At 42.5% G+C, this 19,031-nt stretch overlaps 5 non-coding genes across 5 annotated transcripts; all 5 read right to left on the bottom strand.

The window, feature by feature from the left end:
* Window positions 1–11,607: 11,607 nt before the first annotated feature.
* LOC127998308 (5S ribosomal RNA) lies at window positions 11,608–11,726 on the bottom strand. Its single transcript, XR_008171152.1, has one exon. It is a non-coding gene; the product is annotated as a 5S ribosomal RNA (ribosomal RNA).
* A 503-nt stretch (window positions 11,727–12,229) lies between these two features.
* On the bottom strand, window positions 12,230–12,348 carry LOC128005090 (5S ribosomal RNA). Its single transcript, XR_008177755.1, has one exon. It is a non-coding gene; the product is annotated as a 5S ribosomal RNA (ribosomal RNA).
* Window positions 12,349–12,705: 357 nt separating this feature from the next.
* LOC128002813 (5S ribosomal RNA) lies at window positions 12,706–12,824 on the bottom strand. Its single transcript, XR_008175551.1, has one exon. It is a non-coding gene; the product is annotated as a 5S ribosomal RNA (ribosomal RNA).
* Window positions 12,825–17,163: 4,339 nt separating this feature from the next.
* LOC127997902 (5S ribosomal RNA) lies at window positions 17,164–17,282 on the bottom strand. Its single transcript, XR_008170758.1, has one exon. It is a non-coding gene; the product is annotated as a 5S ribosomal RNA (ribosomal RNA).
* A 357-nt stretch (window positions 17,283–17,639) lies between these two features.
* On the bottom strand, window positions 17,640–17,758 carry LOC127997891 (5S ribosomal RNA). The gene has a single exon (XR_008170747.1). It is a non-coding gene; the product is annotated as a 5S ribosomal RNA (ribosomal RNA).
* Window positions 17,759–19,031: the final 1,273 nt, after the last annotated feature.

The following is a 19,031-nucleotide window of genomic DNA, read 5'->3' as shown; positions in this document are numbered from 1 at the left end:
CTACCGTATCACATCAGACAGTGCACTATAGACCCCCTGAGGAACAGTTCCACTCATTCTCTACTATAGGAGAGGAAGAATTGTATAAACTTGTTAAATCATTTAAACCAACAACATGTATGTTAGACCCTATACCATCTAAGCTCTTAAAAGAGGTGCTTCCAGAAGTCATAGGTCCTCTTCTGACTATTATTAATTCCTCATTGTCATTAGGATATGTCCCCAAAACCTTCAAACTGGCTGTTATTAAGCCTCTCATAAAAAAGCCACAACTTGACCCCAGAGAACTTGTTAGTTATAGACCAATCTCGAATCTCCCTTTTCTGTCCAAGATACTAGAAAAGGTGGTATCCTCACAATTATATTCCTTCTTAGAGAATAATGGTATATGTGAGGATTTCCAGTCAGGATTTAGACCGTATCATAGTACTGAGACTGCTCTCCTTAGAGTTACAAATGATCTGCTCTTATCATCTGATCGTGGGTGTATCTCTCTATTAGTTTTATTGGATCTTAGTGCTGCGTTTGACACAATTGACCACAACATTCTTTTGCATAGACTTGAACACTTTGTTGGCATCAGTGGAAGTGCATTAGCATGGTTTAAATCGTACTTATATGACCGCCATCAGTTCGTAGCAGTGAATGAAGATGTATCATATCGATCACAAGTGCAGTATGGAGTACCTCAAGGCTCAGTACTAGGGCCGCTACTCTTCACGCTTTATATGTTACCCTTGGGAGATATCATCAGGAAACATGGTGTTAGCTTTCACTGTTATGCTGATGATACGCAGCTCTATATTTCCTCGCAGCCTGGTGAAACACACCAATTTGAAAAACTAATGGAATGCATAGTCGATATAAAAAATTGGATGACGAGTAATTTCTTACTGCTAAATTCAGAAAAAACAGAGGTGTTAATCATAGGGCCTAAAAACTCTGCTTGTAATAACCTAGAACACTGTCTAAGACTTGATGGTTGCTCTGTCAATTCTTCGTCATCAGTTAGGAACCTAGGTGTGCTACTTGATCGCAATCTTTCCTTAGAAAGACACGTTTCTAGCATTTGTAAAACTGCATTTTTCCATCTCAAATATATATCTAAATTACGGCCTATGCTCTCAATGTCAAATGCAGAAATGTTAATCCATGCATTTATGACTTCAAGGTTAGACTATTGTAATGCTTTATAGGGTGGTTGTTCTGCACGCTTGGTAAACAAACTACAGCTAGTCCAAAATGCAGCAGCAAGAGTTCTTACTAGAACCAGGAAGTATGACCATATTAGCCCGGTCCTGTCCACACTGCACTGGCTCCCTATCAAACATCGTATAGATTTTAAAATATTGCTTATTACTTATAAAGCCCTGAATGGTTTAGCACCTCGGTATTTGAATGAGCTCCTTTTACATTATACTCCTCTACGTCCGCTACGTTCTCAAAACTCAGGCAATTTGATAATACCTAGAATATCAAAATCAACTGCGGGCGGCAGATCCTTTTCCTATTTGGCGCCTAAACTCTGGAATAACCTACCTAACATTGTTCGGGAGGCAGACACACTCTTGCAGTTTAAATCTAGATTAAAGACCCATCTCTTTAACCTGGCATACACATAACATCCTAATATGCTTTTAATATCCAAATCCGTTAAAGGATTTTTAGGCTGCATTAATTAGGTAAACCGGAACCGGAAACACTTCACATAACACCGTACTTTCTACATCATTAGAAGAATGGCATCTACGCTAATATTTGTCTGTTTCTCTCTTGTTCCGAGGTCACCGTGGCCACGAGATCCAGTCTGTGTCCAGATCAGAGGGTCACTGCAGTCACCCGGATCCAGTACGTATCCAGACCAGATGGTGGATCAGCACCTAGAAAGGACCTCTACTGCCCTGAAAGACAGCGGAGACCAGGACAACTAGAGCCCCAGATACAGATCCCCTGTAAAGACCTTGTCTCAGAGGAGCACCAGGACAAGACCACAGGAAACAGATGATTCTTCTGCACAATCTGACTTTGCTGCAGCCTGGAATTGAACTACTGGTTTTCGTCTGGTCAGAGGAGAACTGACCCCCCAACTGAGCCTGGTTTCTCCCAAGGTTTTTTTCTCCATTCTGTCACCGATGGAGTTTCGGTTCCTTGCCGCTGTCGCCTCTGGCTTGCTTAGTTGGGGTCACTTCATCTACAGCGATATCATTGACTTGATTGCAAATAAAAACAGACACTATTTCAACTGAACAGAGATGACATAGCTGAATTCAATGATGAACTGCCTTTAACTATCATTTTGCATTATTGAGACACTGTTTTCCAATGAATGTTGTTCAGTGCTTTGACGCAATGTATTTTGTTTAAAGCACTATATAAATAAAGGTGATTGATTGAAGAGAGGGCTATTTAAAGAACAGCCAATCTTATCGCCAGTACATTATATAAGTAGGAAAGAAAACCCAAAAGCTTAAAGCACCTGGTATTCCTAGGCAGTCTCTCATACAAGTACTAACCAGACCTAAACCTGCTAAGATTCAGAGATCGGGCATTGACTCTTTTTTTTTTTTTTTTTTTTTTTAATGAAAGATTATTATATAATTCGTGAAATTTTCCAAAAAGATTAAAGCACCTGGTATTCCCAGGCAGTCTCCCATCCATGTACTAACCAGGCCCAAACCTGCAAATATTCAGAGATCGGCATTGACTCTATTTTTTGGCAAAATTATTGTTCGGTTCTTTAAGAATATCCCCACCGAACGGGGCGTCAGGAGAGGACACGTTGTTACAACTCGTAGTGGATTTTATTTATTCTTGGTTCATTTTTAATTACAGTTGATTAGTCCACAAATATCAGCAGCAGGTTATAAACCTGGAGAAATAGAGAGGTTATAATGTAAACAATACTGATAACCATAAAATCTAAATATAAATATAGATTACATAATATAATATATACAAATATAAATAAAATATAAATTTCAATATAGTCAGTATTTAATCTTATAAATATCATAATATACTTTGTGTAGCCATTTAGTTTAAATACTAAGCACATGCATATTAACACAGAAATGCAACAACTTCACACACACCAAATATACAATGTCAATGTTACACATTAAACCAATAGCGTTCTCAGTCTGTTGGCTCAAAGTGAAAAACAGTGAGTGTAGTTCTAAGTGGCATCGCTGAGCATAGTAATCCATTACAAAATGTAAAGTGATCAACTACATTACCCATCCAGCACCGCAAACAGGAAGTAACTCGTGTGACAGTGAAACGCTCCAATTTCAAACATTTGCCTTTTTATAGCCACAGATACTATCGAGCCGACAATATTAAACATCAGATCGCACACAAGGTTTTATCAGCGTGACCAAAGTAACAGTTATCAATCATACAAACCGCGCACATATAACGGCAGCACAGCAGTAACGCAACAGACAACAAACTCAATGGATAAAAACAGCAGCTTACCGGTGGCGCATCTCTCCTGATGAGACAACATGCCAAAATGAATACTCGCTCCCACTTATAGCCCGCGCTCATTCATTACTGGATTTAACACACCTGTTTGGGATTTGACTGGTCCATGCTTCAATCAGGTAAGTGAAACCTCCCACCTATTATCCTGCATTACATTACGAACACCCGTGACATAGTGAACGCAACACCTCCCACTTGACCGACTGATCATGTGATTTAAGGCGGTCACAGGCAAAACATTACACCACATATATATCCTTTGTTTTTTTTTTTTTTTTTTTTTTTTTTTCTTCTTCATGAAGAATAGGACACCATTGTCATTGTTCAGACACCTCCCCTGACAGATGTGTGGTGTTCTGCCAGGTTTGGTCATATGGGGTATGTACTCTTCATTCTTCGTGAATGGTGGTGCAAGTGGTGGTGAAGGCAGCATAGAAGCATACCAACCAGTGAAAAAAAAAAAAAAAAAAAAAAAAAGAGAGAAAGAGAGAGAGAGAAAGAGGTATCCTGAGGTAATGCCTTCATAATTGGGGTTTGGGTGTTTAGGCAGCGCCTGGAGAACTGGTGGCCAAAGAGACGAGGTCTAGGAGTCACTGGTCTTCCACAGGGATGAGGACTACCAGTCTCCTCACGTCTCGCCGTAGGATGACTGACGTCAACTGCTGAGTATTCCTCTTCAGTTGCCCAACTATAAGGGAGGCAGGGGGGCCTGCACACGTCTTAACGTCTGCGTCTCTCACAAGTCCTTTCTTGTCAGGGTACACAGCCTGGATCCGTCCGAGCCGGAATTGCCCTCGCAGTGCGTTTTGATCAGCAATCCAAACAATGTCACCTATCGCTACATTTCTTTGGGTCTGGTGCCACTTTGGCCGAATGAATAAATTAGGTCCGGCCAGTTCACTCCACTTCTTCCAGAACATATCCACACCAATCTGGATGGATCTGAAACGGCGCCAGGGATGGGTGCACAAGTCAATTCCTCCTGTATCTCCCCCTTGCCTGGTCCTCCCGAGAAGCAGAGTATTGGGGGTCAAATACTCTGTAGAGTCTTCTTGTTCTTGTGCCCTAGCGTCAATCGGCCTTTCATTTGTGAGGTTAGCTGCCTGGTAGAAGAGGGTTTGGAGCTCACCCCAGGTGAGCGAGCTTGTTGTCCCTCCGAGGCTAGTGAGAGCCCTTTTTATGAGCTTAACTGCAGCTTCCGCAGACCCGTTGCGATGAGGTGCGTCAGCCGGATGAAAGTTCCATGCCCACACTGTCCCATTCTTGGCGGCTTTGTCCTCTATGGATGCTTCCCGTAAGGTAGCTAAGTACCTATGCAAATCTTGTAGGGCAGGTTTAGCTCCAATGAAATTGGTTCCTCTATCTGACCACAATTTTCTGGGATTGCCTCTCAATGCTACAAAGCGGGAGTAAGTTTGGAGAAAGCTTTCAGATGATTGGTCGTCAACGAGGTCCACATGGACTGCCCTTGATGCCATGCAACAGAATACTATGCCCCAAACTTTTTTTCCTGTTCTTTTCTTGACAGCATCCTTGATTTCAAAGGGGCCAAAGAGGTCTAGTGTGGTATACTCAAATGGGTTAGCACGCTGTGAGCGTTCTGGCGGCAGATCACTCATCATCTGCTGGCACATCTTCCCTTTCAGTTTGCGACATGTAATACAGTTGTTTGCAACTTTCTTTACTATCCTCCGACCTTGCACAATCCATGCCTTCCTCCTGGTGCGCAGAAGCGTGGCAGCAACACCTTCATGGTTCTCGTCATGAGCTTCTCTTGACAGTAGTGTTGCGAGCCATGAACGAAATGGAATTAAAGGAACAGCTGTTCCATCTTCCTTCCAGGACTGGATTCGTCCTCCACAGAGAAGGATTCCTGTGCTCTCGTCTTTGTGGACCACCAAGCGGTTCAGTGTTGAGTCCAGGAACTGACTGCCATCTTGGGCTGCGAGGACCAGGTCTTGGAAAGCTTGCGCTCTCTCCTCAGTTGACAAGACAGAGCAGTTTGCCTCCCACTTTGATGAGTCAGGTGCCTGGCATTTTCTCAGCCAGGTTTCTGCAGGCCTTCGAGTCCAGGCTATGGAACCACACAGCTTAGACAGAGAACTGAAGCGTTGAGGTTTCACAAGGCGTACCAAACCAATCGCCCAGGGCCTTCTCTGTCTGTCTGCCACTGATGTTGCACCCGAGACAGCTGGTGATGTTGATCTACCGTTGACTCCATGTCTGAGGTCCGCATTGATGTCAGGCCCGTTAAGGTCAGTTCTTTCTTTTGACTGGGCCCTGGTAATCACAGCTGAGAAGGCTTTCCGCTGAAGTTTTCCCACATCTTCAGCAGCAGAGGGTGTAATCTCACTGGCCATCTTCATAGGCCATTTCAGGAACTCAGGGCCTTGCTGCCATTCTGACCCTTCATCAAGTTCCTCCGGAGTTGCACCTCTGGTAAGAATGTCAGCAATGTTTCGTCTGCCTTCAATCCACCTCCAATCTTCCACATGTCCGGCTTTCTGAATCTCACCGATTCGATTTGCGAAAAAGGTCTGGAAGCCATAGCTGTCCTTTTGGATGGCTGCCAGGATTGTTTGGCTGTCCACAAAGTGAATCCATTGCTTAACTTTAATGTGGCAGTGCTTCTCAAAATACTTTTTTAGGCGGGTAGCGAAGACCGCGCCACAGAGTTCTGCTTTGATCACATCTCCTTTTTGGTCGAGAGGGGTCAGTTTAGCCTTGGATTCCACCAACTTCATTACAACCTTGTCTTGGTTCTCCCACCGCAGGAAGAGTACGGCTCCATAGGAGGATTCGCTTCCATCTGAGAACGTGATCCCTGTCGGTGGGCCTATGGCTCCAGGAGGCGTGAGGCTTCTCTCAAACCTTACCTGGCCAAGTCTCACAAATTCTTCAAAGAGCGTTATTGCGGCTTCTCTAAGTTTCAGTGAGAGAGGGGCATCCCATGTGTCTTTAAATAGGTTGTCCTTGCCAGCTTCCTGGAATGATTCTCGTACCAACATCACTCCCCTCTGTTTGGCTGGTGAGGCAAGACCAACCGGGTCGTATAATGCGGCAATCTGGCTAAGAAGTATGCGTCGGTTAAGGGGATTTGGTGTTCCTTCCCTGACATCCTCCATGCTCAGATTAAATCCTGTCCTCATTTTCCCTCTTTTCTTAGAGAAGTTGATAGAAGTTAGCAACCGGAGCTTGTCTGTCTCAGGTTCGTAACCGACCCCAAGCGCTTTGTTCTCCCCATCATGCATTTGGTTGGGCAGTACGGTACAGTACGGTACAGGGTCGTGGGTACAGTTGTTTCAGAAGGGGCTCCACTCCTCCCACTTTGGCGTGACAGAACCCATGGTTTCAGGAAGAAGCCTCCCGCTCTCAAAATCTCCTCCACCCCTTTGGTGATCCTCTCCAGTGTCTTGAGGTCATCATGTGAGGTCAGGATGTCATCCACATAGCTGTCCTCAGTCAGAGCTCGCCGTTCTTCAATCATATCAGCAAACTGAGGAAGGTTGGCTGTCTCTTTCATTGCAACTTGGGCAATACATCCTGCTGGTTTAATCGCCGATATTTACTCTGACGACTGCAAACTCCTCAATGTTGTCCTCAGGGTAGTCTCTCCAGAGAAAGCGGTGGAGGTGAACTTCATCATCTTTCAGCCACACTGAGTTATACATCTTTTTTACATCGCCTAGTGTGGCATGGAGTCCACTCCTGAACCTCAGAAGGACACCTCTGATGGAATTGAGTACATCAGGACCCTTGTGAAGGAGATCATTTAGACTTATGCCTCGGAACTCTTGGCTACTATTCCACACAATTCTCACAGGGGTTGAGGAGGAGTGAGGGTTCGGTGCAACCAGATGGCTGATGTACCATTTAGGTCCTTCCCAGTTGTTAATTTCCTCCCTTGTGAGTTTTGCAGCAGCCCCTCTTGAAACCATTTCATGTATTTGTTCTTTGTATGCAGCCTTCCACACAGGATCTTTCTCCAGACGTTTCTCAGTGTTTCTGAAGGTCGCCTCCACTGCCTGCCGATTGTTTGGCAGTGCTGTGAGGTCTTTCTTCCAGGGATAAGCTGCGTCTCAGTGGGGAGAGTTGCTGTGTTTGTCCGCCAGCACGTATGTTAGGCATTCTTTTATCTTTTCCAGGTCCCGCTCTTCCTTAAGGGTCATTTCTTTTCCTCCAGGGGGGCACCTACCACACTTGCAGCCACCACATTGGGGACTGCACGCAGCTACGATGCTGCCCCTCCTGAACCACTCGAAGACGTCTTTGTTGGCTGTTACTGTGCTCCGGACAAGCGCATTTCCTTCCTCTTCCCGAGGTATGATGGTCTCTTTATACGCCATCGAGGCTGATCTCATGGTTCTCGCAAGGTGAGTCTCAGAGCAGTACACGGCCATGTCAACTGTCTCAATGAGATCGGGATGGGTTCCCCCAACGGTCTTTCCTAGGGGACCGTCCCAGAGAACGAGGTCTTCCACAATCCTGATTGGCTGGGGAACAAGACGACCTTCCCGATGACTGATAAGAAGGTCAATCTTTGTGGGACGGACCAGTTCGTCTCTGGGTACATTTGGGAAAAACTTCTGCAGTTGCTCGGCAGTGACTGATTGAGTCACTTCGGCGATGTTTTCCAGGCCATAGCAGAGAATTCTATGCTCTGCCACTTTTCCCTTGGATGTCTTCACCTTCAGCCGCAGGGAATATCTTTTGGTCAGGACAGTCTTCTTCATTCCCCCGATTCCATGGACTATAAGCCTGATGTTCTCACCGCACAGTCCAAGTTGATCGGCAGTTTCATTGGTGATATAATTGGTATCAGATGCGAGGTCGATTAGGGAGCCAATAAGGCAACCCGAGTTTGTCGTCACTTCCATCAGCATCATCACCACTGGATGTTCTTGCAGTGCATCTCCAGTCTTGGCACATACAGTTGATGATATTTTGTTTGAGAATGCATTCTTGTATTTCTCTCTTTGTTCTGGAGTAAGTTCTGCCAGAAACTCCTCTTGTTTGTTGGTTAGGCCAAGTTTCTTTCCTCCAATTTTTATGGTACTCTGCTCCTCACTGCTGTAGTCCTTCTTTGGAGTCGGTAGCTTAGGACACAGAAGGTAATTGTGGTCCGACACCCCTCCTTTCCGACAGTCTACTTTTGGGCAGAGGTATCTGGGTGTGCATCCTTTACCATCCTTGGGGTGGGGCCTCAAACACTTGGAGCACAACCCTAGCTTCTTCACATGGGCCCTTTTTCTTAAGAGATCTTGCTCCCTGAAAATCTTGCACGCAAATAGCTTGCCAGCATGGGAGTCATCTTCACAGACAGTACAGCTGGGATAGTCGTCCTTCTGACCTGCTGTGGATTTAGTAAAAGCCTTCCTCCCTCTCTTATCTGGGTAGTCTGCAGCACCCTTTTCCACAGGGCCTTTGTCCACAGGGCTTGGCTCCAACTGATCCAATTCCTCAAGAATCTCCTCTTGCCTTTTCAAGAATCCTAGGAGGCAATCAAAATGATACTTTGGAGAGAACCTGTTTGCTGGGTCAGTTTTGTGCATAATCCACTCTTTCTTGAGTGAACTGGGAAGCTTGCTTTCAAGAGATTGAGCAACAACACGGTTCTTCACGGCATCCTCTTCACCAAGAATCTGGAGGTTGTACAGTGCTCTTTCAACAGCCTGGATCAGTTCAATGGTTCTTCTTGGATTGTTTCCTTTAACAGGGGGAAGAGACTGGACTTCGCTGGTGATCATTAGGACTATTTTTGCTTTGTTCCCGTATTTGCTGTCCAGCAGCCTGAACATATCGTCGGCGGATCCACAGCTAGATAGGACGAGATCCTTCTTGACCTTTTCGTGGAGACTATTTAATAAGTGGAACTTTTATATACATTCCACACCTTGTGGGTTACCCAATTCTTGTAGGTCCTCCCACTCAGTCTTCCAGCGGTAATAGTCCCTCATGTCACCAGAGAAAGTCGGTAGCCGTGCTCTTTCAAGGCTGATTTGAGGCTTGAGATTAAAGTTTCCTTTGGTCCTTTCCGGGCTGCTCTGCTGTGAGAGGGGCCGTGTGTTCATGTTCAATGCCCCCGCATACGTTTTGGGCTTCAGCTGGCGATCGGCAAATATGTCAGGGAGAGAGATGAAAGGAGCATCTCGTATCGGATCACCAACCGCGCTGCTTTCATCTTCCAGGTTTCTTTCTCTACCCTTCACGTGGTCTGCTTCGTCGTCCTCCAGTTTGTCAGACAACGCCAGGACCCTCTTCTTTAGTGTCTTGTGGCGTGTCCTGAGATCTAATGCCCTCGAACCAGGAACCAACTCCTTCCACTCTACTAGCATTTCTCTGAGTTCAATTACCTCTCTCTCAAGACCTCTATTTCTTAGCCTACGGTCCTTGACTGACTTCCAAGGGTTAACTTCCTCTTCCTCTGCCTGAGTGATGGCCGACTCAGCTGTTTTGACCTGCTTAAAAAACACCTCCTCTGCATAGCTGGTCCAAAAGGTTTCCTGGGAGGCATTCTTTACCTCAAGGAACCTGTTCTCACACTCCGCTGTCTTTTCATCAATTTGGTTTGCAGATTCTATGACCTCCTCATCCGTTGACTCTCTCAGGGCTTCAGCATACTCATGTCCCACATCTATGACTTTAAAAAAGTCTGTCCTGAAAATCTTCCATTCACTGAGAACTTCAGTCGGTTCCAAGAGTCCCGGTTTGGTGAGAGTATGAGCCCTTTTGGTGAATGAAGCCTGTGCTCTTGATCGCACACTTTTAAGCTTTTCCAAGTCTGCCATTGTTACTCCCTTTGTGTTGACTGGAGAGACGTCAATGCCAATGTGCACACGAGCTCCTTTATCCTTGATCAACGGGCAGTTTGATTAATGATAAACTTGGGGTCAGTCAAAGAAGTGAGAGGCCAGCTGATCCTGGGTTGATTGAGCTTCCTTAATGAAGCAGTCCGTGGCTGTTTTTTGCTGCATTCAATCCAGTGCAGTGGGCCGCGGTTTATAACTGTTCGGTTCTTTAAGAATATCCCCACCGAACGGGGCGTCAGGAGAGGACACGTTGTTACAACTCGTAGTGGATTTTATTTATTCTTGGTTCATTTTTAATTACAGTTGATTAGTCCACAAATATCATCAGCAGGTTATAAACCTGGAGAAATAGAGAGGTTATAATGTAAACAATACTGATAACCATAAAATCTAAATATAAATATAGATTACATAATATAATATATACAAATATAAATAAAATATAAATTTCAATATAGTCAGTATTTAATCTTATAAATATCATAATATACTTTGTGTAGCCATTTAGTTTAAATACTAAGCACATGCATATTAACACAGAAATGCAACAACTTCACACACACCAAATATACAATGTCAATGTTACACATTAAACCAATAGCGTTCTCAGTCTGTTGGCTCAAAGTGAAAAACAGTGAGTGTAGTTCTAAGTGGCATCGCTGAGCATAGTAATCCATTACAAAATGTAAAGTGATCAACTACATTACCCATCCAGCACCGCAAACAGGAAGTAACTCGTGTGACAGTGAAACGCTCCAATTTCAAACATTTGCCTTTTTATAGCCACGGATACTATCGAGCCGACAATATTAAACATCAGATCGCACACAAGGTTTTATCAGCGTGACCAAAGTAACAGTTATCAATCATACAAACCGCGCACATATAACGGCAGCACAGCAGTAACGCAACAGACAACAAACTCAATGGATAAAAACAGCAGCTTACTGGTGGCGCATCTCTCCTGACGAGACAACATGCCAAAATGAATACTCGCTCCCACTTATAGCCCGCGCTCATTCATTACTGGATTTAACACACCTGTTTGGGATTTGACTGGTCCATGCTTCAATCAGGTAAGTGAAACCTCCCACCTATTATCCTGCGTTACATTACGAACACCCGTGACATAGTGAATGCAACAATTATTATATACTAAGTGAAAAATGTCCAAAAAGCTTACAGCACCTGGTATTCCCAGGCAGTCTCCCATCCATGTACTAACCAGGCCCAAACCTGCTAATATTCAGAGATCGGCATTGACTCTATTTTTTGGCAAAATTATTATATACTAAGTGAAAAATTTCCAAAAAGCTTACAGCACCTGGTATTCCCAGGCGGTCTCCCATCCAAGTACTAACCAGGCCCAAACCTGCTTAGCTTCCGAGATCAGACAAGATCGGGCATAGCCAGGTTGGTATGGCCGTAAGCGAAGTCTGCTGCAAAGAGAGGGCTATTTAAAGAACAGCCAATCTTATCGCCAGTAAATTATATAAGTAGGAAAGAAAAACCAAAAGCTTAAAGCACCTGGTATTCCTAGGCAGTCTCTCATAAAAGTACTAATCAGACCTAAACCTGCTAAGATTCAGAGATCGGGCATTGACTCTATTTTTTGGCAAAATTATTATATACTAAGTGAAAAATGTCCAAAAGCTTACAGCACCTGGTATTCCCAGGCAGTCTCCCATCCGTGTACTAACCAGGCCCAAACCTGCTAATATTCAGAGATCGGGCATTGACTCTATTTTTTGGCAAAATTATTATATACTAAGTGAAAAATGTCCAAAAAGCTTAAAGCACCTGGTATTCCTAGGCAGTCTCTCATAAAAGTACTAACCAGACCTAAACCTGCTAAGATTCAGAGATCGGGCATTGACTCTTTTTTTTTTTTTTTTAATGAAAGATTATTATATAATTCGTGAAATTTTCCAAAAAGATTAAAGCACCTGGTATTCCCAGGCGGTCTCCCATCCAAGTACTAACCAGGCCCAAACCTGCTTAGCTTCCGAGATCAGACGAGATCGGGCATAGCCAGGTTGGTATGGCCGTGAGCGAAGTCTGCTGCAAAGAGACGGCTATTTAAAGACCAGCCAATCTTATCGCCAGTACATTATATAAGTAGGAAAGAAAACCCAAAAGCTTAAAGCACCTGGTATTCCTAGGCAGTCTCTCATCAAAGTACTAACCAGACCTAAACCTGCTAAGATTCAGAGATCGGGCATTGACTCTATTTTTTGGCAACATTATTATATACTAAGTGAAAAATGTCCAAAAGCTTACAGCACCTGGTATTCCCAGGCAGTCTCCCATCCATGTACTAACCAGGCCCAAACCTGCTAATATTCAGAGATCGGGCATTGACTCTATTTTTTGGCAAAATTATTATATACTAAGTGAAAAATGTCCAAAAAGCTTACAGCACCTGGTATTCCCAGGCGGTCTCCCATCCAAGTACTAACCAAGCTCAAACCTGCTTAGCTTCCGAGATCAGACGAGATCGGGCATAGCCAGGTTGGTATGGCCGTAAGCGAAGTCTGCTGCAAAGAGTGCTGCTGAAGAAGTGGTGCTGCTCTTCTGTCTAGAAATATGGCAAATAGTCTTAGTGTTTATACTTGACTAACTGGGGCCCAGGTCAGGAAGCAGACAGACTGGCTAAACCGACCGTCTGCTAGCTGCCTCCCGTCACAGAGGTCAGTTAATTCTCAGCACATAGAGACTCTTTCACCTAGATATCACACTATAGAGACTGTGTCTGTTCCCCGAACTAGAAAATACAAAAAATGTCCAAACCAAGTTAAGGTTAACAATTTAATTGAGGTTCAACAAATAAAAAACAAATGCAATATGGATAAACAAATGATAAAGATTGGCTTATTGAATATCAGATCCATTTCTACGAAAACACTTTTTGTAAATAATATGATAACTGATCATAATATAGATGTGCTCTGTTTGACAGAAACTTGGCTAAAACCTGATGATTACATTATTTTAAATGAGTCCACCCCCCAAGATTACTGTTATAAACATGAGCCACGTTTAAAAGGCAAAGGGGGAGGAGTTGCTTCAATTTATAACAACGTTTTTAGGATTTCTCAGAGGGCAGGCTTCAAGTATAACTCGTTTGAAGTAATGGTGCTTCATATAACATTATCCAGAGAAACCAATGTTAATGATAAATCCCCTGTTATGGTTGTACTGGCTACTCTATACAGGCCACCAGGGCACCATACAGACTTTATTAAAGAGTTTGGTGATTTTACATCCGAGTTAGTTCTGGCTGCAGATAAAGTCTTAACAGTTGGTGATTTTAATATCCATGTCGATAATGAAAAAGACGCATTGAGATCAGCATTTATAGACATTCTGAACTCTATTGGTGTTAGACAACATGTTTCAGGACCTACTCATTGTCGAAATCATACTCTAGATTTAATACTGTCACATGGAATTGATGTTGATAGTGTTGAAATTATTCAGCCAAGTGATGATATCTCAGATCATTATTTAGTTATGTGTAAACTTCATATAGCCAAAATTGTAAATTCTACTTCTTGTTACAAGTATCGAAGAACCATCACTTCTACCACAAAAGACTGCTTTTTAAGTTATCTTCCTGATGTATCCAAATTCCTTAGCATATCCAAAACCTCAGAACAACTTGATGATGTAACAGAAACTATGGACTCTCTCTTTTCTAGCACTTTAAATACAGTTGCTCCTTTACGCTTAAGGAAGGTTAAGGAAAACAGTTTGACACCATGGTATAATGAGCATACTCGCACCCTAAAGAGAGCAGCCCGAAAAATGGAGCGCAGCTGGAGGAAAACAAAACTAGAGGTATTTCGTATTGCTTGGCGGGAAAGTAGCATATCCTATAGAAAAGCATTAAAACCTGCTAGATCTGATTACTTTTCTTCTCTTTTAGAAGAAAACAAACATAACCCCAGGTATTTATTCAATACAGTGGCTAAATTAACGAAAAATAAAGCCTCAACAAGTGTTGACATTTCCCAACACCACAACAGTAATGACTTTATGAACTACTTTACTTCTAAAATCGATACTATTAGAGATAAAATTGCAACCATTCAGCCGTCAGCTACCGTATCACATCAGACAGTGCACTATAGACCCCCTGAGGAACAGTTCCACTCATTCTCTACTATAGGAGAGGAAGAATTGTATAAACTTGTTAAATCATTTAAACCAACAACATGTATGTTAGACCCTATACCATCTAAGCTCTTAAAAGAGGTGCTTCCAGAAGTCATAGGTCCTCTTCTGACTATTATTAATTCCTCATTGTCATTAGGATATGTCCCCAAAACCTTCAAACTGGCTGTTATTAAGCCTCTCATAAAAAAGCCACAACTTGACCCCAGAGAACTTGTTAGTTATAGACCAATCTCGAATCTCCCTTTTCTGTCCAAGATACTAGAAAAGGTGGTATCCTCACAATTATATTCCTTCTTAGAGAATAATGGTATATGTGAGGATTTCCAGTCAGGATTTAGACCGTATCATAGTACTGAGACTGCTCTCCTTAGAGTTACAAATGATCTGCTCTTATCATCTGATCATGGGTGTATCTCTCTATTAGTTTTATTGGATCTTAGTGCTGCGTTTGACACAATTGACCACAACATTCTTTTGCACAGACTTGAACACTTTGTTGGCATCAGTGGAAGAGCATTAGCATGGTTTAAATCGTACTTATATGACCGCCATCAGTTCGTAGCAGTGAATGAAGATGTATCATATCGATCACAAGTGCAGTATGGAGTACCTCAAGGCTGAGTACTAGGGCCGCTGCTCTTCACGCTTTATATGTTACCCTTGGGAGATATCATCAGGAAACATGGTGTTAGCTTTCACTGTTATGCTGATGATACGCAGCTCTATATTTCCTCGCAGCCTGGTGAAACACACCAATTTGAAAAACTAATGGAATGCATAGTCGATATAAAAAATTGGATGACGAGTAATTTCTTACTGCTAAATTCAGAAAAAACAGAGGTGTTAATCATAGGGCCTAAAAACTCTGCTTGTAATAACCTAGAACACTGTCTAAGACTTGATGGTTGCTCTGTCAATTCTTCGTCATCAGTTAGGAACCTAGGTGTGCTACTTGATCGCAATCTTTCCTTAGAAAGACACGTTTCTAGCATTTGTAAAACTGCATTTTTCCATCTAAAAAATATATCTAAATTACGGCCTATGCTCTCAATGTCAAATGCAGAAATTTTAATCCATGCATTTATGACTTCAAGGTTAGACTATTGTAATGCTTTATTGGGTGGTTGTTCTGCACGCTTGGTAAACAAACTACAGCTAGTCCAAAATGCAGCAGCAAGAGTTCTTACTAGAACCAGGAAGTATGACCATATTAGCCCGGTCCTGTTCACACTGCACTGGCTCCCTATCAAACATCGTATAGATTTTAAAATATTGCTTATTACTTATAAAGCCCTGAATGGTTTAGCACCTCAGTATTTGAATGAGCTCCTTTTACATCATACTCCTCTCCGTCCGCTACGTTCTCAAAACTCAGGCAATTTGATAATACCTAGAATATCAAAATCAACTGCGGGCGGCAGATCCTTTTCCTATTTGGCGCCTAAACTATGGAATAACCTACCTAACATTGTTCGGGAGGCAGACACACTCTTGCAGTTTAAATCTAGATTAAAGACCCGTCTCTTTAACCTGGCATACACATAAAATACTAATATGCTTTTAATATCCAAATCCGTTAAAGGATTTTTAGGCTGCATTAATTAGGTAAACCGGAACCGGAAACACTTCACATAACACCGTACTTTCTACATCATTAGAAGAATGGCATCTACGCTAATATTTGTCTGTTTCTCTCTTGTTCCGAGGTCACCGTGGCCACGAGATCCAGTCTGTGTCCAGATCAGAGGGTCACTGCAGTCACCCGGATCCAGTACGTATCCAGACCAGATGGTGGATCAGCACCTAGAAAGGACCTCTACTGCCCTGAAAGACAGCGGAGACCAGGACAACTAGAGCCCCAGATACAGATCCCCTGTAAAGACCTTGTCTCAGAGGAGCACCAGGACAAGACCACAGGAAACAGATGATTCTTCTGCACAATCTGACTTTGCTGCAGCCTGGAATTGAACTACTGGTTTTCGTCTGGTCAGAGGAGAACTGACCCCCCAACTGAGCCTGGTTTCTCCCAAGGTTTTTTTCTCCATTCTGTCACCGATGGAGTTTCGGTTCCTTGCCGCTGTCGCCTCTGGCTTGCTTAGTTGGGGTCACTTCATCTACAGCGATATCATTGACTTGATTGCAAATAAAAACAGACACTATTTCAACTGAACAGATATGACATAGCTGAATTCAATGATGAACTGCCTTTAACTATCATTTTGCATTATTGAGACACTGTTTTCCAAATGAATGTTGTTCAGTGCTTTGACGCAATGTATTTTGTTTAAAGCACTATATAAATAAAGGTGATTGATTGATTGATTGAAGAGAGGGCTATTTAAAGAACAGCCAATCTTATCGCCAGTACATTATATAAGTAGGAAAGAAAACCCAAAAGCTTAAAGCACCTGGTATTCCTAGGCAGTCTCTCATAAAAGTACTAACCAGACCTAAACCTGCTAAGATTCAGAGATCGGGCATTGACTCTTTTTTTTTTTTTTTTTTTTTTTTTTTTTAATGAAAGATTATTATATAATTCGTGAAATTTTCCAAAAAGATTAAAGCACCTGGAATTCCCAGGCAGTCTCCAATCCATGTACTAACCAGGCCCAAACCTGCAAATATTCAGAGATCGGCATTGACTATTTTTTGGCAAAATTATTATATACTAAGTGAAAAATGTCCAAAAAGCTTACAGCACCTGGTATTCCCAGGCGGTCTCCCATCCAAGTACTAACCAGGCCCAAACCTGCTTAGCTTCCGAGATCAGACGAGATCGGGCATAGCCAGGTTGGTATGGCCGTAAGCGAAGTCTGCTGCAAAGAGACGGCTATTTAAAGACCAGCCAATCTTATCGCCAGTACATTATATAAGTAGGAAAGAAAACCCAAAAGCTTAAAGCACCTGGTATTCCTAGGCAGTCTCTCATCAAAGTACTAACCAGACCTAAACCTGCTAAGATTCAGAGATCGGGCATTGACTCTATTTTTTGGCAAAATTATTATATACTAAGTGAAAAATGTCCAAAAGCTTACAGCACCTGGTATTCCCAGGCAGTCTCCCATCCATGTACTAACCAGGCCCAAACCTGCTAATATTCAGAGATCGGGCATTGACTCTATTTTTTGGCAAAATTATTATATACTAAGTGAAAAATGTCCAAAAAGCTTACAGCACCTGGTATTCCCAGGCGGTCTCCCATCCAAGTACTAACCAGGCCCAAACCTGCTTAGCTTCCGAGATCAGACGAGATCGGGCATAGCCAGGTTGGTATGGCCGTAAGCGAAGTCTGCTGCAAAGAGTGCTTCTGAAGAAGTGGTGCTGCTCTTCTGTCTAGAAATATGGCAAATAGTCTTAGTGTTTATACTTGACTAACTGGGGCCCAGGTCAGGAAGCAGACAGACTGGCTAAACCGACCGTCTGCTAGCTGCCTCCCGTCACAGAGGTCAGTTAATTCTCAGCACATAGAGACTCTTTCACCTAGATATCACACTATAGAGACTGTGTCTGTTCCCCGAACTAGAAGATACAAAAAATGTCCAAACCAAGTTAAGGTTAACAATTTAATTGAGGTTCAACAAATAAAAAACAAATGCAATATGGATAAACAAATGATAAAGATTGGCTTATTGAATATCAGATCCATTTCTACGAAAACACTTTTTGTAAATAATATGATAACTGATCATAATATAGATGTGCTCTGTTTGACAGAAACTTGGCTAAAACCTGATGATTACATTATTTTAAATGAGTCGACCCCCCAAGATTACTGTTATAAACATGAGCCGCGTTTAAAAGGCAAAGGAGGAGGAGTTGCTTCAATTTATAACAACGTTTTTAGGATTTCTCAGAGGGCAGGCTTCAAGTATAACTCGTTTGAAGTAATGGTGCTTCATATAACATTATCCAGAGAAACCAATGTTAATGATAAATCCCCCGTTATGTTTGTACTGGCTACTGTATACAGGCCACCAGGGCACCATACAGACTTTATTAAAGAGTTTGGTGATTTTACATCCGAGTTAGTTCTGGCTGCAGATAAAGTCTTAATAGTTGGTGATTTTAATATCCATGTCGATAATGAAAAAGACGCATTGGGATCAGCATTTATAGACATTCTGAACTCTATTGTTGTTAGACAACATGTTTCAGGACCTACTCATTGTCGAAATCATACTCTAGATTTAATACTGTCACATGGAATTGATGTTGATAGTGTTGAAATTATTCAGCCAAGTGATGATATCTCAGATCATTATTTAGTTCTGTGTAAACTTCATATAGACAAAATTGTAAATTCTACTTCTTGTTACAAGTATCGAAGAACCATCACTTCTATCACAAAAGACTGCTTTTTAAGTTATCTTCCTGATGTATCCAAATTCCTTAGCATATCCAAAACCTCAGAACAACTTGATGATGTAACAGAAACTATGGACTCTCTCTTTTCTAGCACTTTAAATACAGTTGCTCCTTTACGCTTAAGGAAGGTTAAGGAAAACAGTTTGACACCATGGTATAATGAGCATACTCGCACCCTAAAGAGAGCAGCCC

This window comes from Carassius gibelio, chromosome B22 (assembly GCF_023724105.1).
Source record: "Carassius gibelio isolate Cgi1373 ecotype wild population from Czech Republic chromosome B22, carGib1.2-hapl.c, whole genome shotgun sequence".
Taxonomy (NCBI): Eukaryota; Metazoa; Chordata; class Actinopteri; order Cypriniformes; family Cyprinidae; genus Carassius; species Carassius gibelio.
Note: the sequence above shows the minus strand (reverse complement) of the source record. Positions and strands in the feature narration are given on the sequence as shown.